The sequence below is a fragment of the Arachis hypogaea genome, chromosome 2 (assembly GCF_003086295.3).
Source record: "Arachis hypogaea cultivar Tifrunner chromosome 2, arahy.Tifrunner.gnm2.J5K5, whole genome shotgun sequence".
Lineage (NCBI taxonomy): Eukaryota > Viridiplantae > Streptophyta > Magnoliopsida > Fabales > Fabaceae > Arachis > Arachis hypogaea.
Genome location: NC_092037.1, coordinates 46,497,014 through 46,509,767, shown reverse-complemented (window position 1 = coordinate 46,509,767; position 12,754 = coordinate 46,497,014). Strand labels below are relative to the sequence as shown.

Genomic DNA, 12,754 nt, shown 5'->3' with positions numbered 1-12,754 from the left:
TTTAAAGGTTAGGGTACGAAATTCCAGCAGCCACAAGAACATGCATTCATAGCTTGAATATCATCAAATTTCATCAAATTTTCACCAAAATTTCAACAAGAATCACTCATATAAACCATCAATTTCAAGTACAGCCAAACCATATCATAATCACACAACTCAAACACAATTAATCAAGATTAATTTCGTCAAACCCTACCTGGTTTTGCTGCTCCTAATTCCGTTAGACTTTCAGGTGGTCCTTAAGCACTTTTTTCTCCTAAAACACATCAAGAACAACTTTGAATCCATAAAACCTCAACTAACCAAACCTTAATCAACATGTTAGAAAGGGATTCCTCACCTTAGACGTGCTAGGAATTGAATATTCTTGGCTCACAAGTCAAGCTAAGCAAGAGATCTAAGGAAGAACATCAAGAAAACACATGTTTAAGCATGTTTCCTTGAAAACCGAATTCAAAGGGGAAAGGGACAGCCATCTAACTTTATTTCCAGCCTTGATAAATTACATGGTTTTGTAGAGGAAGAAGAGATGATCATTTTGGTGAAATCGGGGTTTTGATTTGAGTTTTAGTTCAGAAGAAATCAAGTTTTGAAGATTTAAGTGTCATGAAAATTTCTCTCTTTTCTCTCTTCTCATTTTCGGCCAAAGGGAGTAAATGACCAGCCTTGGAGTGTCTTGGGGGTGTAGGGTGAGTTGTGATTGGTTGGCTTGAAGGTGGATTAAAATATCTCAGGTGTATAACTACTAAAACTAGATGTATCAGAACACTTGTAAAAACATCTCTAAAATTTATTTTCTGAGATACTAGCATAAATAACACTAGTAACATATTTATTATGGGAATAAAACATGTATGATGAGGCCTTATCATTGCTAAAGTCATCAAAGAGTGCTGGCGCGAAGCTGCACCAGTAAACTGTGAATCCGGTTAAACCGATTTCTTGTTTTTAACTAAAACAGACCAGTTAAACTTATAATATCATTCAAGCATCTTCTAATACTAATATAATGATAATATTATACTATTAACTCTCTCTCCTCTCATGAATCGAGTCTGGTTCGTCAAACAAATACTATTTACAAAAACTAGAATAAAAACTCCTAATCAATACGGTTCAAAAACTAGGTTCTTCGTGATTGCATTGTCGAGCTTATCTCAAAAGAGGTTCTAGCTTAAAGATGTCATAATGACAATGAGGATTGAGATGCTTGATGTACATCAGAAATGATCCCTTTACGGATCTTTCAGAGAAATCCGTATCTTCAGAAAAGATCTCGCGTACTTGAAAATCGGGGTTGTTACATTCTACCCTCCTTAAAGAAAATTTTGCCCTCAAAATTTTAGCCATGTGCAAAATCCATCTTCAAGCGATTTATTTCCTTCAAGCCTTCCTGATGAAGAGATCGGTCCATTCCTTACAGCATCCAAGTCTCACATAGCCATAGCCATGGATATCATAACAGCCATAAAGATAGTTGTGGCTCACATCGATTTATCGTTCGGAGCTCGATTAAACCATGCCTATTTACACTCATTAAGGTCTTATCCACACCAAACAATCAACATTAAGGTGATCAATCTTAATATCTCAAATTAAGCACGAACATTCCCAAAATGATCACTCACAGACATTCATGCCAAATGTATCTTAAAGATACCCTAACAGCATGAGACACCCAAAATGAGCACTCATAGACATTCATGCCAAATGAGCACTCATAAACATTCTCATTGTGCATACGCGTGCGTACGCATCCTTGCACGAAGTCACCGTTGTGCGTACGCACGCATCACTGTGCGTACGCACCTTTGCATCAACTTCCAAGCTCCATTTCTTCATGGTTTCTTCCCTTTTGCATGCTCTTTTCCTCACTTCGTCAATCCATACTTGCCTTGAAAACCTGAAATCACTCAACAAATATATCAAGGTACCAAATGGGATTAAAGTGAATAAAAATTGACTAAATTAAGCACAAAAGAGCATGTTTTCACTTTTAAACACATTTTAGGAAGAAATCTCAAAAGCTTGCTATTTAGATGAATAAATGTGAGTTTATATGATGAAATTCACTCAAATCAAACCAAAATATATCGTCAAATATAGATTCATCAATGAGCAGTTATTTTATACACGTTTTGGCATCATTTTCATATAGTTTTTAGTGTGTTTTGTTTAGTTTTTATTAAGTTTTTATAGGTTTTAGTGTTAAATTCATATCTTTGGATTATACTGTGAGTTTTTGTATTTTTTGTGCAATTTCAGTTATTTTCTGGCTGAAATTGAGGAGCTAGAGCATAAGTCTGATTCAAAGATAGAGAAAGCACTGCAGATGCTGTGTGGATTTGACCTTCTTACATTCGAAAGAGCTTTTCTGGAGCTACCGAAGTCTAAATGGAGCTTTCTCAATGGCTATGAAAAGTTGACTTCTAGAGCTTTCCAGAAATGTATTATAGTCTATACTTTTCTTCAGATTAGAGGCCTAAAATTGGCATTCAACGCCAGCTTCCTGCCCCCTTCTAGGCGTCTAGCGCCCAAAGAGTAGAGCCCGACATCCAAATGCGCAAAGGGGACCCCCTAGCCAACGTTCAACGCCCTAGGAGCCTCATAGCATGTGGATCTCATCAAAGCTCAGCCCAAACACTCACCAAGTGTGCTCCAGAAGTGGATTTTAGCACCAAAAGACTATATTACCCTTTTCTATGTAATCCCTAGTTATTAGTTTAGTATTTAAAGTACTTTTACATTCTCCATGAAGGAGGATGCACAACATTATTCCATTTACATTGTATTTTCCTTTCAGTATGAGTTTTTAAACCTCCTAGGTTGAGGGGAGGAGCCCTGCTGAGTCCTATGAATTAATAAAAGTATTACTATTTTTCTTCTATCTGTGTTTGATTTATTTCTAAGATGTATACTCGCTCTTCAACATGGTGAATAGGATGATTAGTGACAATCAACTCTGTTCATCATACTAAGATGAATGAGCCTGACAAACACCTGCGTCTACTTGGGTTCGTGTGAATACGTGACTGGAAAGCACGGACCGCCAGCTATGTTTATACATCTCTCAGATGGCTAATCCATGACTTCATTGGGGACTTCTCGAGACACCAGTTCAGCCAATTTCTGAGGAGATTAGGGTCTCTGTGATAGAGGCTAGAACCCAAAGAAGCAGCATTCTCTGATCTGAAAGATTCGACCTTGTCTATGGCATTTTTAGTAGGATCACCAAGAGAATGAACTGTTAGAGCTTCACCCTCCGTTAGATTGGATGACCACGGATAATGGCGTTTGATCTGTAGTAGAGAAGATTGATGACCACGGTCCATGGCATTGATCACATATAGCCTGCCATTGAAGAAATCACTCACAAACAAAGAAGACAGTAATACCAGAATTAATTCAGAAAGACAAAGCAACTTTAATCCTTAACCATATTCCTATTACTGATTCCATTTAATTTACAAAGTATTAGCACCCTGTTATATTAGACCTCCTTCACTCTATCAAACATTCAAACCAACAACCTTCTGATCTACCTGACTAAGACCTGCAAGATAACCATAGCTTTCTTCAAACCACAATCCTCGTGGGATCGACTCTGACTCGCTCAGGTATTACTTGGACGACCCAGTGCACTTGATGGTACACCTGTACAAAAGTATAGGGATTCGTGCACCAGTAGAATCCTAGGAAGAATTGGTGATTGTAATATATTAAAAGCTTAGTGAAATTATGTCACTATTGTGATGAAAACTGGATGTAGGCTATATTGCACTAGGTAGCTGAACTAGGATACATATGTGTGTCAATATCTACTCTCATTTCTATTTTTTACTCTACACTATAGGAGACAAAATAAAAGTATCTCCTATCGAGTTAAAAGTCGAAACCAAAATATCTCTTGTATTTACATAACAGAAAGCAAGTTTACATGAGAAAGAAAAGGGGGCCAAAATTCAACCCCCTATTCTCTTAGCCACTGATATCTATCGAAGAACACACCGAGATTTTGACATGAAAAACTCCCTCAACATGAGAGGTAAAAATCACAAATCGTCAAGACCAATGAAATAGCTCCACTGTAATCAAATGAGGTACAAGAGAGTCTCAAACAAAGCACAAATCGTGCATATAACCAGCCAAAACATCAAAGCACCAAAGTTTACAAATGAGAAGCAACAAGATGAAAAATAGCCAAAAATAGAGCTATTGTTCAAAGCCTATTTCTCCCTATGTAAACCTCTAATCAAAATCTCCACCGAAGAATCTGCAGTCTAAATTTCACATCGATCCAACGGTGAATGAATGAGAAACTGTTGTTCAAAGATTTTTTCTCTATGTAAAATGAAGAAAAATATTTTCTCTTTTGCGAAGCCAATTTCAACATCTCTACCATCCAGAATGAAGAATAAGATGAGAGAAATGCAGTTTAAATTTCAAGTCAATCCAACGGTGAACAAATGAGAAACTTCTATTTGAAATTTACTATTTTGCATAAAAATGGGAATTCTATTTTTCCTCTTCTATCTCACTTGATGCCTACACTCTCTACCTCTCAATGACCCCAACAATCTGATTATGGTAGAGATACAAAGGTGCAAAAATACACCCCATTAAGTTGGGCTTGGACCTCACAAAGGAGAGAAAAAAGCCCAACATACTAGACTCTTCATCAACCCCAAAAAATAAATAACAACAAATTTTAATAATTTCAACAATAAATTCAACCATGAATGGCATCAAGAATCTTTTTAATAATCAATTCAACAATTTTTTTAAGAAGAAAAATTAAAACAAATCTGGAAAAGAGTGGGCAAAGTGAAAGAGTAGGAGAGATGCAGCGGTGGAGAGGTGGCAGGGGAGAAGCGGAAGTGCCAGACTCGAAGAGAGAGAAGAAGAACAGTGAATCTGGAGATAACGCAAAAAACAAATCTGGGGGCAACCATGGCAAAAGGCAACGGCGGCGGTAATGAAATAGAAGCGAAGAACAAAGAAAAAAGAGAAAGAGGAAGGAGGGAAGGAAGAGAGGCGACGGTTGTTTGGTTGGAGAAAGAAAGGAGAAAGGTGAAGATGGTGGTTTGGGGGTGAGGGAGAAAAGGAAGAAGATCTTCTGCAGAGAGAGGTAAAGCGTGAAAAATGGAAGAAGAAGAAAGAAGATCTGTAAAGGGCATAATTGAAAAAAATAAAAAAAATTGTGTCTATGTCTAAAAATTTGTGTTTTACCCCTTGGTTCAGTACACAAATTGTGTATTTGTGTATTTGCGTGTCCATCCGTGTCTGCTAAAAATCCGTGTCTCAGTAAATAATCAATGAACGTGTACCCCTGTGTCTATGTTTCAGTATCTATGTCTCTCAAACCAAACGCTGCCTAATGTCACAATTGGTTGAGAATTTCTAAATGTAGAAGGGTGTGGAAGCCTTGGCAGAAGATGTTCCAACAAATCTTGTACCTTCCAAGCGTTCATCAAAGAGGAGCAGAGCAGTAGAAGTTCATAATTTGTCAAAAAAGGTTTTTCTGAATTCTTACAGTGGCTTTTGTGGTACTTGGTTTCGATTTCATTCAAACTTATGGTAGTTTTCCTTGTTGAGCAGAGAAGAAGGAGAAGGATCAATGAAAAAATGAAGGCCTTGCAACATCTAATTCTGAATTTTATCCGGTAACTCTAGAGTTTCTTTCATGCTTTGGTATTAAAGGGTGCATTTTATTAGTTTTATTATGAAAAAGCAGGGGAGTATAGGCACTATATTTTAGCATAATTTTGCTTAACAATTAATAACATTATAGCAGGAATTTATGGGGGGCTTCTTGTGATGAAGAACTCAGCTTATGCTTACTTAGATTATATATTAGGCTTTAGTAATAATATTCTTCTCAAGTTGCATAAATCTTTTCAAGTTCTGTTGATTGTTCTACTTGCTTTTACATGCTCTTTTTGTTATAAAGCTGATGAGATCCAATGTAAATTTGTAATAACAAAGTCTTTATTATGCAACACAGATAGATCTTCTTTTGATTGATTGCGTTAACAGGTCGGCTAAGATGAAGCTAGCAAACCTTTGTGTCATCAACACATCAAGTCTATATATGGCATCAATGAGTATCTAATAGTATTATAGATATACAAGCTTGAATTGGAGCAAAAGAGATTAAAGGAGGATGCTTTTGTTTATAATTCACTTCAATAGCAGCTTAAACTCTCACCAGCATACCAGAAGGTATACTGTTAATTCGAATCTATCATAAGAAAATTGATAAATATCTTTGCTTCAATTTTGTTGCAGAAATATGTTAATGCTATTCAAACGATGCTTTAGTTTCCCTAAGATATTTTGTATTATCTAGTTAGTTACCATGGCTTCTACTTATAAAATCTCTCTTATATTAATATGCTATGTATTTAATAAAGATGCTTAAAGTTGGGGCTTGCTGGACAAGGCAAAATCTCGTGAACGGGTAGAGAACAGAGACAATAAATTTATTGATATTTCTTTTGAAGAATTATTAGTACAAGAAAAGAAGAATTCATTCTAGTTAATTTTCTTGTTACTGTTTTGCTTATTCTTCTTTTCTTAAGCTTTTTAAGTTCATGAGAACATTTTATTCACCCAACATTGTTTTGTGTATTTGGTCACGTAAAAAACTGAGAAATAAAGATTGTGCTGAAACTAATAACAGTTTTGGCATGATTAACTACTGCAATCGAAGTTATTTTAGTATGTAAATTCAAAGTTTACAACAGCGTACTGTCACGGTCAGATCAATGTCTTTTGGGTTCTTTGTCTATGCCATTTTTTTTTTGTGGGATATAGATATGAATACAAAAAACATTTGAGTTTTTTGGTAGAGTTTCAAAATGATATATTGGTATTGGAGTTGGAGAACTATCGGTATTTTGATAGATCACCGAAATAGACATTGTCACTCATTTTGATAATGTCAGTTTTTTTAAATTTATGTAAATATATATAATATAAAAAAAAATCATATGTGAATATATATGGAGTGACATTATCGAACATGAGTGATGTTATTTTCCTAGATCACTAAGCATTATATGCAATACTCACTATTTGAGAGAGACATCGATAAACTTTATCAGTGGTTGGCAGTTGATAAGTTCGTATAATGATGTGTACTATGGCCAGGGCCCAGGGGTCCAATGTTTCTGTGTTTGCCACATTTTATGGGAATTGCTTCTTAATGATTTCATGCTTTAATCATAAATATATACTATAATCATATATATTGTTAGTATATTTAAAAAAAAAAGTTGAGTTTTATCATTTATACCATTTTTCAGTATATCTTTATCTATATTTTTATTTGTTGATTAAAAAGTGAACATAATTAAATACAATAAATAAATATTATTTGTAAAAGGAAAAACTGCACTAAGTGATGAAAGTATTATTTTTCATGTACGAAAAGAAAAAAAAGTATTATTTCTCTTATAACAAATTAATAAAATTTTGGATTGATTATTTTTTTTGTACTCCTAAATACCTAATTTTCAAATAGAGAGCGGTGAGAATGGGGAGAGTCTAAGTCTTTGAGAGTGGCAGATAGTGAGGTAGCTGGCTATGTCGGCAGAAACAATAAAAAGGAGAGCAAAAAAAGCATGCATCAAGTGAAAAGGAGGAGACTAAAGGGGACAGTAACAAGATTCAAAGTAAAAAGGTATCGTTCATAGATAAAATTGTTGGTACTTCAGCAAAGAGAGTTTTGGAGGTTACTAATTCTCTTGATAGGGATTAGATCAGATGGCTACAGTAGATGGTAAGCAAGATGACTCGGAGATACCAACTGTGACGTTCACGGAAGAGACAAAGAGATATTGGCAGAGCCCTACAAAGATGCCATCGTGATCAAAGTTCTTAAAAAAAATTTTAGCTATATGGCGATCACGCACAGGCTTAAAGGTGTCTGGGGAATCAAAGGAGGACATCAGGTACTAGATGTCGGTTTTAGCTATTTCTTAGTCAAATTTGATCTTTTGGAGGATCGAGAAAAAGTTCTCCTTGGAGGACCGTGGATGATTGCTGGTAGTTATGTTGCGGTTTATGGTAACATATTTGGGTCTACCATGGTTTGGATAAGGATTACATGTTTAGACATTAACTACTATCAAGAGAAAGTCATGAAAATGATTGCGTCAATGGTTGAAAAACCAATCCGCATCGACTTAGCCACCAAGTCTGCAAAGAGGAAAAAATATACAAGATCATTTGTGAAAATCAACTTGGGACTTCCAGTCATAAAGATAATTCAAGTTCATGGTCATATGTATGATATAGAATATGAGCACTTGAATTTAATTTGTGAAAAATGTAGCTGCTTTGGGCATGTAACAAGAGAATGTGCGAAAGAGAACAACAATGACATTGAGAAGGAAAGCACGGTGAAGGAGAAAAATTTGCCGTCACTATTTTCGATGGATAACAACGAGAAAACGGCAAAAGGTAGTCAAATCCCAGTAAAAAATAAAAATTCAACTTTGGAATTCGGAATTAATGCCATATCAATTCCAATTATGGAGAAGCATGAAGCAGCGGATCTTGTACATGATAATTTGCAAGAATCACACATGGATAAAGATACTCATGCAAAAGAGGGTGCATAGGTTACAATTAGTAGAAAAGACAAGGAAAAATGGGTAAAGGCCCAAAAGTGGTACCAAAAAAGGCCAACCTAGCAATATGTTCTAATTTGGTGAGTAAGAAATTTTCTCTTGGGCCTACTAACATGCATGATGGATCCTCATCAAATGCAAAGGTGGGAGCTAAGGAAAAGAAGAATTTTTCATCCACCCTTGACTCTTTAGGAACAGCATAGATGGCTTTCAAGGATCAGAGCACTCCCTTTTTCAAAGCAAGGCACAAAAGGCAGCATCCTATTTCGCTTCAAAACTCACCTATTGAAGCATTGTCAATAGATTCTCAAGCACAAAAAGAGTTTGATAAAGCCGGTGCAACAACAAACCCGGAGAATCAACCTCAACAGAAAAATGATGGTTCTGTGGCGCAAGTTCAAGAGAAGAAGCTTGGAGATAGGGGGCCATCAATGTGAGGTAGGATGATTAAACATTCCAATTATTTAATTTATTTTTATGGATTGTGACCTTTTAAATGTTATTAGTTGGAATGTAAGGGGGCGTCAAATAAGATGTCTCGAGTGCACTGTAAGTAGTTGGTACGAAAATATCAACCAACTTTTTTTATTTTGGTAGAAACTCATATTGGGTTTGACACTATGAAATATTTTTGGGGGAGATTAGGCTATTATCTTGTAGTAATTGTAGATGTTGTTGGGCACAAGAGAGAAATTTGGTTCTTCTCTGCTAATTTAAAATTTTCTTGTAAAATTCTTTGGGCTATGAATCAATGTGTAACATTGGAAATTGATGGTGGTGGGAGAAGATGGATTTGCAGTGAGGTTTATGGTAGCCCTCAAGCCGCTAATAGAGTAGATTTATGGAGTTATCTGCTTGATATTGGCTTGTGCTTTAAGGACCCATGGGTGGTGGTAACGGATTTTAATGATATTTTGAGTGTTTATGAGGTAAAAGGTAGTAATTTCTATTCGAATCGAAGTAGTATCTTTGCAAGCACTTTATATTCTTGTGGTCTTTTTGATCTAACAACCTCTGGGAGATGATTTACTTGGTTTCGTAAAATTCAAGGAAACAAAGAAATTGCAAAAAGATTGGATAGAGCTTGTTGTACTATAGAACGGCGCCTTCTTTTTCCAGAAGCATTTGTTGATGTTCTCAGCCGTTTTCACTCTGATCATTGTCCCTTGCTTATCCGATGTCAAGGAGTTCTTGTCAAGAAAGAAAACCGAACTTTTAGATTCCAAGCGGCATGGGCAACGCATCCTGATTACATGGCCATTGTTCAAAAATCTTGGGATAGTACAGATTTTGGCATCCATAAGAAGTTGCTAGGGGTTCAAGAAGCTTCGTTGGAATTCAACTCTACGGACGTTGGCAATATTTTTATTAAAAAGAGAGAATTTGAGGCTTATTTGAATTGTATCCAACAGAAAATGGAAGCTGACGATGATCCGATTTTGAAGCACAAAGAGGAAGAATTGAGAGTTGAGTATAATCTAGTGTTGTCTCAGAAAGAGTTGCTTTGGTAATAGAAGTCAAGAGATCAATGGGTCTAGTATGGTGATAGAAATACCAATTTTTTCCATATGCAAACCATCATTGGAAGAAAATCTAACAAAGTTCATGGGTTGCTTGTCAGTGATGGATCCTGGTCTGATGATCCGGAAGTTTTGCAAAGAGAGGTTGTTCATTTCTTCAAAAATATTTTTTGCTCTACTGAGCCTGTTGAGGTTAATTGCATCGGAGAAATTCCTATGCCAACTCTTAGCCAAGATGCTTGTGATAATTTTATAAACCAGTGACAATGTTGGAGGTTAAGAAAGCTCTGGATAATATGAGCTCGTTCAAAGCTCCTGGGTCAGATGGTTTTCAAGTATTTTTCTTCAAGAAATATTTGGATGTGGTGGGTCATGAGGTGTGGCGTACTGTTCAGAAAATATTCTTAGGGGAGACGTTAGGTCATTCTTTGTTGGAAACTTTGATTGTTCTTATCCCTAAGTGCGATCCTCCAACTAAATTGAAAGATTTTCAGCCAATAAGTCTTTGTAATGTCATTTATAAGCTTGTGACTAAAGTGTTGATTAATAGATTACGACCTTTTTTAGATGAGATTGTTAGCCCAACTCAGGGAGAATTTATTCATGGTAGAGGAGCACCTGATAATATTATTGTCGCCCAAGAAGTTCTTCACTTTCTTAAGCGGACAAGTCTAGAAAAGGAGCTATGGCTTTTAAGATTGAGTTAGAAAAGGCTTATGATAGAGTTAATTGGAATTTTCTTGAACACACTCTTGAATCTTTTGGCTTTTCTTCTCTAATTATTTGGCTTGTAATGCATTATGTTCAGGCCTCAAATCTTTCCATCCTCTGGAATGGGAATAGATTGGATAGCTTCCAACCTCGCAAAGGACACAGGCAAAGAGATCTAATTTCTCCTTATTTATTTGTTTTGTGCATGGAGAGATTGGCGTGCTTCATTTCTAAACAAGTTGATGAGGGTATTTGGGATGGTGTGACTATTTCTAGAGGGGGACATAGAGTTTCTCACTTGATGTTTGCAGATGACCTCCTCCTTTTTTGTAAAGCGAAGAAAAATCATGTTCAGAATGTCGTGCACACCTTGGAGTTATTCTACAAAGCTTCAAGTATGAAGGTTAACATTGAAAAATCCAAAGCTATTTATTCTAGAAAAATCTCTAATAGAAGGAAAAAAATATTGTCTGGTGTCTCTCATATTCCTTTTACTAGTGACCTAGACAAATACTTACCTTAATCATCCTCGAGCTGTTAGGTTTGTTTTTTCGGACTCTTTAGAGAAGATCAAGAATAGGCTGGCTAGTTGGAAAGGTCGACTCCTTAACAGAGCAGGTAGGCTTTGCTTAATTAAATCTATTGCTTCTTCTCTTCTTATTTACCAGATGCAAGTGACTCTTTTTCCTACTTCGATTTGTCAAACGATTGATTATGTGCTTAGACAATTCTTGTGGAAGAAAAAGATGGGGGAGCGTTGCTTAAGCTTGGTCAAGTGGAGCAAAGTTGTCACTCCAAGAAAATATGGAGGTTTGGGAATTAGAGATACTCAATGTGTGAATTTTGCTTTATTAGGAAAGCTTGTTTGGCAATTACTGCAAAATAAAGATAAGCTTTGGGTAAGGATTATATTGGCAAAATATTTATTTGGGGGCTCTTGCTTTTCACCCAATTTTTCTAATAATGTTTCAAGAACTTGGCGAGCAATTTATAAGACAATAGAAAATCTTCGTGATGGTTTTGAATGGTGTATGTTCATACCCTGGGTCGAAATGTCCGACCCGGGATGTTCTACAGACAAAGCGACCAACCTCTTCAGGTCAGGACAACCCGACCTCTTCTCAAAGAGTTCGGCCAAGTCACGAGAAAGCCCAAACAAAGGGCCCAACTAGAGGAGCACGCCCCAGATCCTAAGGCAGCCAAAGCCTACAAGAGAAGGGCGGTTCCCTTGAGGATAAGATGACCTCACTCAAAAGATAAGATAAGATAACTAACTTATCTTATCCAAAAGGTCACTCCACACCATTATAAATACACTAGAGCACCCAGGTATAACTCATACTCTGATTCTACTCAATACCTGCTTAATACCCTTGCTAACTTAAGCATCGGAGTCTCTTGCAGGTACCCCCCACCCTCCGGGGACGAAGGATCAGCACCGCCATCAAGCCCAACAAGTCGAACACACCAGTTCCGGCCGATACCCACCTGCCGGACACGTCGATTCTGACCAACACAGACGATCTCATCCAAGATCGACCTACCGTTTCAGGTAACCCTCGGAACATTGGCGCCGTTGCCGGGGAACCTGAAAGTCATCCCATTGACATGGCAGATGACCATGACAACGACCACGATTCAGGTTTGGAAGACAGAACGCCGCATAAAAACGCGGACACAATACTCAAAGATACTCCAGAAACCAATGGAGACAAAAATTCATCAAATCCAGGAGTAATAGAAGCACTTCAAAATTGATTGGAGCAACTCGAGAAAGAAGCCCAACATCAACATGAAAATGAAGAAGATCTACGCCCGGAGATAAGGCGGCGCAGAGAACTAGAAGATAAGCTTGTAAAACTCGAAGCCGATCTTAAAACTAAA

The 12,754-nt window shown here is 36.8% G+C and overlaps 1 long non-coding RNA gene across 1 annotated transcript; it reads left to right on the top strand.

Moving 5' to 3' along the window:
• Window positions 1–5,382: 5,382 nt before the first annotated feature.
• On the top strand, window positions 5,383–6,540 carry LOC140177872 (uncharacterized). The gene is made up of 3 exons (XR_011869414.1): window positions 5,383–5,518; window positions 5,602–5,666; window positions 6,040–6,540. It is a non-coding gene; the product is annotated as an uncharacterized lncRNA (long non-coding RNA).
• Window positions 6,541–12,754: the final 6,214 nt, after the last annotated feature.